Genomic DNA, 8,657 nt, shown 5'->3' with positions numbered 1-8,657 from the left:
TTTAGCAGCTTCTTAAATTTCCCGTCATTTTGTGAAACCAGTGTTGATGTTTGTGAGTCTTCTGGCTCAAATGAGTAAAGTAAATGCAGTGCTGTACACCAAATATCTCAAAGCTGCCCATTCCTTTTTGGCTCCACTGTTGCCAACTGTATGTTGGCTCAACTTTCCCTTCAAAGTGTTCTTGTTCAGAGAAGTGCTCTTATCTGCTGACATTAATTCTCCTGGTAGTCATTTTGCCTTGGGACCATCACTTTTGTTGAATGTCTCCATTTAGCTTGGAAAGGATAAGTCTATGATCCACCCAGCACTCTGCACCACACATTGCCTTTGTTACTCTCAAATCCTGTCTGTCTCTTCTCCTTACAATTTATTAAATGTCAGTGTTTGCTAAACAGACCTATTTTGTTTAGATACAGAAGACAGTGTTAGTGATGAGAGGGTAATGAGATGCACAAGTCTTCAGTAGTAAGTGATCATTGCTGTTTCCAACTCCATTCCTCCCAAAGACTCCCTGCTATGTTTGGTAGTCTAAGCCTACTCTCGCATTAAAGTCTCCTAGGATTATAAGCTTATCCTCTTTTGGCACTTGATGATAAGGGTCTCTAGGTCATCAAAAATTTTTTCTTAGACCTCATCAGGGTTTGTCATTGTGGGAGTATAGGCACTGACGATGGTGGCATGGTGTTTTCCTGCAAGTGGCAATCACATTGTCATGAGTTTGTCATCCACTCCTTTTGGTAAGCATACAAGCTTGTTGACTAGATTAATTTTGATTGCAACACTTACACCAGTTTCACAGTGCTCGCCTTCACTGTGGCCACTCCAGAAAAATGCGTATCCAGGTCTGACTTTAATAAGCTGGCCTTCATTTGCTAGCCTTGTTTCACTCAGGGTTGCTATTTGGACATGATACCTGCTAAGTTCTCTTGCAACAAGAACTGTTTGTCTTTCAAGTCTACTGTCGCCTATAAGTGTGCACACATTCCATGTACCGATGATGAATGGAATCATCCTTATAGACTTTTTTGTACTTCTTTTGTGTTTTGACTGTGGGGTGGAATCCCTTCCTGCTGTTGTAATCAGGGTTGGGTTAGCAAACAATTTTTTTAGGGCACCTTTTCTAGCCTCTTCCTCACACCAGGAGATGAGCAGTGCAATCCTGAAAAAGCTGCTCAGACACCCAGGGGCTACCAAATTTCACTGCTGCTTCCAGTGATAAGATGTCCCTACTGTCTGGGCCACCTGTGTGCAGGGTTGTGACTACAGCTCCCAGTGTATCCTCCCCTGCTGCTTCATCACTTACCTATCACCACAGGACTATGAGATAGATAAAAGTGGCAAAATGGTATGTGTGACATCTTTTGAGTCATGTATAAATTGGACTTCAGTGAGGCAGAGTTGCATGAAGTCATTGGCCTTACTCTTTCTTCCAGAGTCATCATAGTCCAGTGGCAGGACGGAGTCAAGAAAACTGGTAATAGCTTGAGATGCAGTAGGTGACCTTGGTGTCTTCAATGTCTAACCAAGCTCTAAGTGCTCCACAGGTTCTGCTTCAGCTGCCTTATGACTGTTGGAATAAATTGTTGTTATTTCCCATTCCACTGAGGGAAATCTTCACATGCTTGGAGTAGACCCCTCCCCCCTGCCAACTCACTGACATGCTTGAGACCCCTTGGTTACTCTCAACCTGGTTTAGCCAGTCTGCCAAAATGGTTTACTGGGGTGTGGTTGCTGTGTATGCTACAACTTCTTGGAGCTACAAATTAGAGTTAGATGGGTCAGGTGGACACCAAAGGTGGGAATATGTACATATATGTAATGTGTAGGTATAGTATAATCTATATATCTGTGTGTGCGTGTGTGTATACATATAAAATAAAGGAAAGAGAGAAGAGCAGGTAAGATTTTAAATCACTTCATTTTGTTACCTTGTGGTTCTTGGTTGGAGGCAAGGTTGAAATAATTGACTAAATGAAGTTTGGGTTTATTTTGCTATTTTTAGTCCTACTTGGCTTAAAAAATCAGATGTTTCGAATCATAAAATATTAAAGAACATTTTTCATCACTCTCCTTCACCCACTTTTTGTTCCAGCTAAAGTGGACTAGCTGTTTCCTGATCCTGACTTTCACTCTCCTACCTTCATGTTTTGACCTAGAACATTCTCTTCCCCTTTGCATGTTGAAATCTTCATCTGCCTTCAAGGTCTAGGTTAGGTTCCACTGTTTCCAGAGTTTTCCTAGCTGTTATCTCTCCTTCCTTAAAATTTCCTACAAAATTTTTCTACATCTCTCTATTGCTGTCATCACATTCTTATTTGTTTACATATCAGGGAAAGGAAAGGAAAGTAAAAGAGAGGAAAGAAAAGGGAATTAATAAATAGAAGGGAAGGGAAGGGAAGGGAAGGGAAGGGAAGGGAAGGGAAGGGAAGGGAAGGGAAGGGAAGGGAAGGGAAGGGAAGGGAAGGGAAGGGAAGGGAAGGGAAGGGAAGGGAAGGAAGGGAGCTGCATTGCCTAACTGGAATTGGTCAGTTGGGTTCCCAGTGGGGCAGCCCAAACTACTCACAGGTTGTTGTTTGTCCTTCATTCTTGAAGAGGACCATGGCATCAGGAAGGTGATACCATGACTTGCAAGTAAATTGGATTTAAGTAAGAGAGGGCTGTGCTAAATCACCAGCCTCATGTTCTCCTCCAGAGCCATCTGTATCCAATGGCAAGATATAAATCAGGATGACCAGAGATGGTCAAGCATATACATAGAAGATATACAGCAGAAATTAAAGGTAATCTCAGAGAGAAGGCACCAGCAGTAGGATGGGGTTGAGGGATGAATGAGGAAGAAAATGGAATTTGAGCTGAATCTTCGAGGAAGCCAGGAGTTGGAGATTAGTTGGGAGAGAATTCCAGGCATGGGGGACAGTCAATGAAAAGGCATTGAGTTGAGAGATAGAGTGTCATATGTTTCCATCAGTCACAGAAATCTACCTATTTAATTCAGGTATACATGGCTCATTACTGTCCCTTTATATAACCTACCATTCTGTTGGTATTACATATGGCTGCACTGTTCATCTTATGGCTTAAAGATAATGCATCACCAATGACAACATCATCATAAATCAGATGGCCAAGCAGGTAACTAACAGTAGTGATTATGGATTATTAGAATGCCATAAAATCAGTAAATTTGGTTGACATTTAGGTTTTCCATTGCTGAACATTTGAAAAATTCTGCAAATGCAGAATCTGAATTGCTTAATATTGTGATCTTTCAACTTTGATCTTTACTTTTTGTTTGCTTCTTTGTTTTACCAGCACTCCACTTTTTTGTCTTACTTTGTTTCTCATGAATCATGGGCCCAAAGCATATAAAGAATAGTCTAGGATTGTTATATATATTGGGGGGGCACATGTCTCTGATTTCTAAGACACAAAGAAGGGATATTTTTACCTATATGTAATCCATGAAGCAATCAATCAGTCTACAAGAATTTGTTAAGTACCTACTAGGCACTAGGCACCAGGCACCAGGCGCCATGCTAGCTGCCAGAAAAACAAGTACAAAATGACATGGTCCATGCTCTCAGGGAACACATATTCTATCAGAGGATTACAAGGACACATATGAAAAGATAGAAAATATGTTCCAAGTAAATACTAATAGAGATAGTTTGGTGGAGCAGTGAATAGTGTCATCTTGGCTCAAACTATTTATGTAATCACATTTTTATATGTATGATTTGTCCATTTTCCCTTGTCATCATGTAATTCTTTCATGCTAATAAGTATACCTGAGATTGTGACATAGGAGAATGAATAGAAGATAGAGTGGGTCATGAAATGGGGTTATGTGAGACAAAGAGAAAATAATTTTAAAAAGTATACTATCCAAATTCCCTTCACCTTTTTGCTACATTATTTTTGCAGTAGCATAACTTTAAATCTCAAATTTTGAGGACAATTTTGCAAAAATGATCCTTCATATAGTTTACATTTCAACTTTGAGATTCTATGATTACCATCTAGATTTACAAGGATGTATGTAGTTTGTTGCTGTTGCTGTTGTTTTTCATACTGGTACACATTTGTACATGGGTTTTCCTCAACTCTGGAGCCTTTTGCTCTCCCAAGTTCAGTGTGGAGAAATCATAGTTATGCAAATATGACTTTAACCCCCACCCAGTGCATTCTGTACTGAGAGGCTTGGAAGAAGCCATTAATCAAATAGCAAAGAATATAATCATGACCAAATGGTAAAGTAAATAAAAAGGGAAAAATAAAATGGAATACCTTTCTACTCCCATCACACCTTCCACAAACTAGTACACAAAGTACAATGTTACACAGATACCATGCCAACAAGAAAAGAAAACATTCCTTGGAAAACTCATGCTCCTAAGTGGGGAAGTTATCATCTGGTGAAGTTCTACTCTATATTTGCAGCTGTTGCTTTGCTTTCTATCTAAAGCTTCCATCTGTTGCTTTTCTACCAAACTGCTGCTGCCATCTGGTGGCTGTGTCATCTGTTTTTAATGCCTTCTTCCTCCTTAAGAGTGGAGTAGAGGGGAAAGGGGGCAGAGTAGGAGGAAAATAATTGATTTTCTGTGAGTTTTTCCCAGGCTAACATGTTTCAGGAAGAAATCAACATATTTTTATTTATTTAATCAGACTTTTTCTTTTCTGCAAAGACATTTAATTTTGTAAACAAATCCTCTCTCAACAGAAAGTTTCCCAGCCCTCATTTCAAATTGGATTAGAGAGAGTTAATTCCTTTCAAACCCTGTCATGCCCTACTAGTGCTCAAGCAATGAGGCAACTAGTGCTCAAGCCATGAAAATGCCTTGAAACATTTGTAAGCTTCAAGGAGGTCTTTGGAAACATAGGAGAGGGAAGTATAGAACTGGTGATTCATGTTTTACATTCTTGCTTCTATGGCTAAAGTCTCGAATTCATTATTCTCCCCTCTAGGAAAAATTTTGCAGTCCTTGCAAACCACACTGGGTTCACATTAGACATCTATTAATTCCCATATAGTAGGATTATATACACATTAGACTACATGTAAATGATATGCCATTGCATAACACAAAAATTAGACTTACATCTAGGATAACAAACACATAGGTCATTGCAAGAACGTAATAAAAAGCTTTATAATAACAAAAGTACATTTTCAGAGCAAACACAAGGTTCAGATGTAATATCTAACATCATGTTTCTTTGTTACCTCACTTTTTCATATAGAGCAATTTAGTGATGAAAGGAGCAGAAAAGGTACTTTTGTGTAAAAAAAGAATCAAGTCAACTGTTAAAGAATTTATGATATTGCTACTGCCACATGAATAGTTTGAAGTGTGCTGGAAGGAATAGAAGAACTTTAGTTTAATAAAAAAAAAACTTAAAATATGTGCATGAAAACTTTTCAAAGGGGATTTTAGACATTTTGGACCTAAAAAATGAAGTGACACAAATGTAAACAAATTAAATCACCTTGTAAAAATGTAGGATGAAATCTCGTTTGTATGGTTCTAATGATTTAAAGGGAGCAGAGAAAGAATTTTTATTTACTAAAAATTGAAAAAAGATGTGAGTATGGAGAAACAGTTCCAACAATACAAAGTGAATTGATGGATGAAGATTGTGGTCCTTCACTTTATTTGTATATAACTGCTTTAAGAGTTAAGAACTAAACCCTAAAAATAAATAAGAAATCCTATAACTATGTGGAGAACAAGGAATGATTTTTTAAAAGGTCTATTAATTTCATAGGGCAAATCTGATGAGTTTTTATCCTTAAGCAATTAAAAAAATTGAGCTGGGAGGGTAAGGCTGAAGACTGAAGACTATGACAAGTGAAGTTCAAAGAAACAACATGGTGGTGGTGGGGAAGGAAGGTTATCAGTAGATCCATTAACATGATTTGGGGAAAATGATTTGTGAAGAAGCATCAGGAAAACAGCAAAGGTGGTGAAGTAAGAGGAAGCAGTATCCCAGCTCTCTTCCACAACCAGTCCAACAAAGATTGAGGAAAGGTGCCACACTGAGTATTGATATACTACTTAGAAATAACAGTCAATCATTATTCCAGATTAGCGCAAACAAGCCTGGGGACAGTGAGGAATGAGTCCAGGAAAAAGTTCTATGAAGAATCTTCTACCATTAATTTTTTAAAAGAAACAATAGATAATTTCATCAAAGAAAATAACAACAATGTGACAATACACAATTTTTGAGATGTAATTAGAGCAATCCTTAGGGGAAAACTTGTATCTATAACACTTTCATCAACAAAATGAAGAAAGAAAGAACAATGAATTGGGTATGCAACCAAAAAAAACCAAACAAACCTAAAAACAACAACAACAAACTAAAAACCCTAGACCAGACTATTATCAGACTAGAAGTTCAAAAAATAAAGGAAGAGATTAATAAAATTGAAGGCAACAACCCATCAAATTAATCATTATAACCAAAAGCTTTTTAAAAATCAGACAAAATAATACAATAGCTGATCTCATTAGCTTATCTGATTTTTTAAAAGAAAGAAAAAATTACTAGCATCAAAAATGAAAAAGAGGAATGCACAACAATTGAATATGAAAGAAAGGAAATTATTTGACTCTTTTGCCTAACTGTATGCCAATAAACTGACAACTTAAATGAAATTGGTGTATATTTATAAAAATATAAATGCCTAGATCAACAGAAAAAGAAAGAGTTTAAATAACCTAGTCTTGGAAAAAGAAATTTAAGAAGTCATAAATGAACTCCTAAAGAAACCCTTCTCTCACACAACAAAATGGATATTCCAGTGAATTTTATGAAGCATTCAAAGAGTAATTAATCCCAATATTAGGTAAGTTCTTTGAAAAAATAGAAGGGATCCTATCAAATTATTCTATTATCCACATATTGTCTTGATATGTAAATCAGGGGGAAAATAGAGAAAAAAATTATAGATCAATATCTCAAATTAATATCATTTGAATATAAAATATTTTAAATATCTTAAATATTACCAAAAAGACAATAATAATAATTCAAAAATATTATACACTAAGGACAGGTTAGGTTTATACAAGGAATACACAGTTGCTTTAAGATTAAGAAAATGCTAGATATCTAGACCCTACAATTAACATAAATAATACGAATCACTTATATTTATAGATGCTTAACAAACTTTTGACAAAATTCAAGACCCATTTCTGTGAAAAACATTAAAAAGCACAGAAGTAAATAGATCTTTTCCCCTCTATGGTAAATAGTATGTGTCTAAAACCAAAAGTCAGCAGGGTTTGTAATGGGAATAAACTAAACATTTTTCTAATAAAATCAGGGGTAAAGTGAAAGTGTCCATTACACTACTCTTCTTTGGTTTACTTCTAGAAATACTGACTACAGCAATATGAAAAAGAAATCAAGCAAATAAATGTAGGAAAATAGGAATAAAAATAATTCCTTTTGCAAATGATATGATTCAATTAGAATTCTTAAACAAGAAGTTTATTTAAACAACAAAATGTTTGACTTGAAGGGAAAACTGTCTAAGATCAAATTTTTTTTATAGTAATTTATCCCTATTGAGAGACAGAGATTGCCCTACATGTAACAGCTACGTACAAAAAAAGTTATAAAATCATCCTTGGTTTTACAATGATAAAAGAAAAACATTGAAATTATCCAATCAAACAAGGTATGCAAGGATTTTTTGTGTGTTTTTTTTGTTGTTGTTGTTAAACAGTGAGAGCAAAACAACTTACTGGAATATAAAGATAAAACTTGAATGAGCATGCCACTAATGTAGAAAAGGGTTATTTTCACAGAACCAGTTTGTTTTTTCCCCTCCCCATCTCCATTTGATGTTGATCATAACATACCATAGGCCATTTAGCTAAAAAAAAGTACACATTATGCCTGTGCACATTCACCAGTTACTTTATGCACAATAAAGGAAGGGGGAAGGGAATCAAAGAAAAGAGAAAACTATACTGCAGTAGTCAGGATGTGGATGAATCAAATCTTGGTTTTCTAATTGTGAATGTATTGTTTTCCTTGGGAGCACAGTTCTGGAATAGAGTTGTGTGTTCTCTTTTTAGTAAGCACCTCCTGTCTGCTGCTGGAATACATCACTTGTATCTTCATCCTCCATTTCCAACTGTGCAGGTGTGTCTGTTTCGTTGATTGGTTGCCCATCAAATCAGAATCTGATCTGCCTCATTGACAAACCCTGTCGTTCACAATAGGCTTTCATTAGTTTACTAAGTGGTGTGTGCCTCTTAATCTTAAATTGCACCACCGAACCATCTTGCCCTGCCACCTTCAAATTAATGTGGTCGTTGTTTTCAGTCTTGATGCCTTCCTTTGGCTTTTCATTGGCCATGGCAAGTCCAGGGGTCTCCTCAGCCACCACTTCACAAAAGAAGCACCAGTATGGTCTGCTCCAAGGGAAGGGGGAGGGGGAAAGAAGCAGGAGCGGCAGGAGCAGGAGCAGGAGGAGGACGAGGAGGAAGATGATGGTGGTGATGGTGAGGAAGAGGAGGAGAAGAAAAAGGAGGAGGAGGAGAAGGAGGAGCAGGAAGAGGATGAAGGGGAGGAGGAGCAGGCAGTGGTGGAGGTACTGATCTAGAATTCTTAAAAATGAGAAGATAACAAATGGA

At 36.9% G+C, this 8,657-nt stretch overlaps 1 pseudogene; it reads right to left on the bottom strand.

The window, feature by feature from the left end:
• Window positions 1-8,092: 8,092 nt before the first annotated feature.
• On the bottom strand, window positions 8,093-8,380 carry LOC110201497 (small ubiquitin-related modifier 2 pseudogene; annotated as a pseudogene).
• Window positions 8,381-8,657: the final 277 nt, after the last annotated feature.

The sequence above is a fragment of the Phascolarctos cinereus genome, unplaced genomic scaffold, assembly GCF_003287225.1.
Source record: "Phascolarctos cinereus isolate Bilbo 61053 unplaced genomic scaffold, phaCin_HiC Scaffold_1;HRSCAF=81, whole genome shotgun sequence".
Classification (NCBI taxonomy): Eukaryota; Metazoa; Chordata; class Mammalia; order Diprotodontia; family Phascolarctidae; genus Phascolarctos; species Phascolarctos cinereus.
Note: the sequence above shows the minus strand (reverse complement) of the source record. Positions and strands in the feature narration are given on the sequence as shown.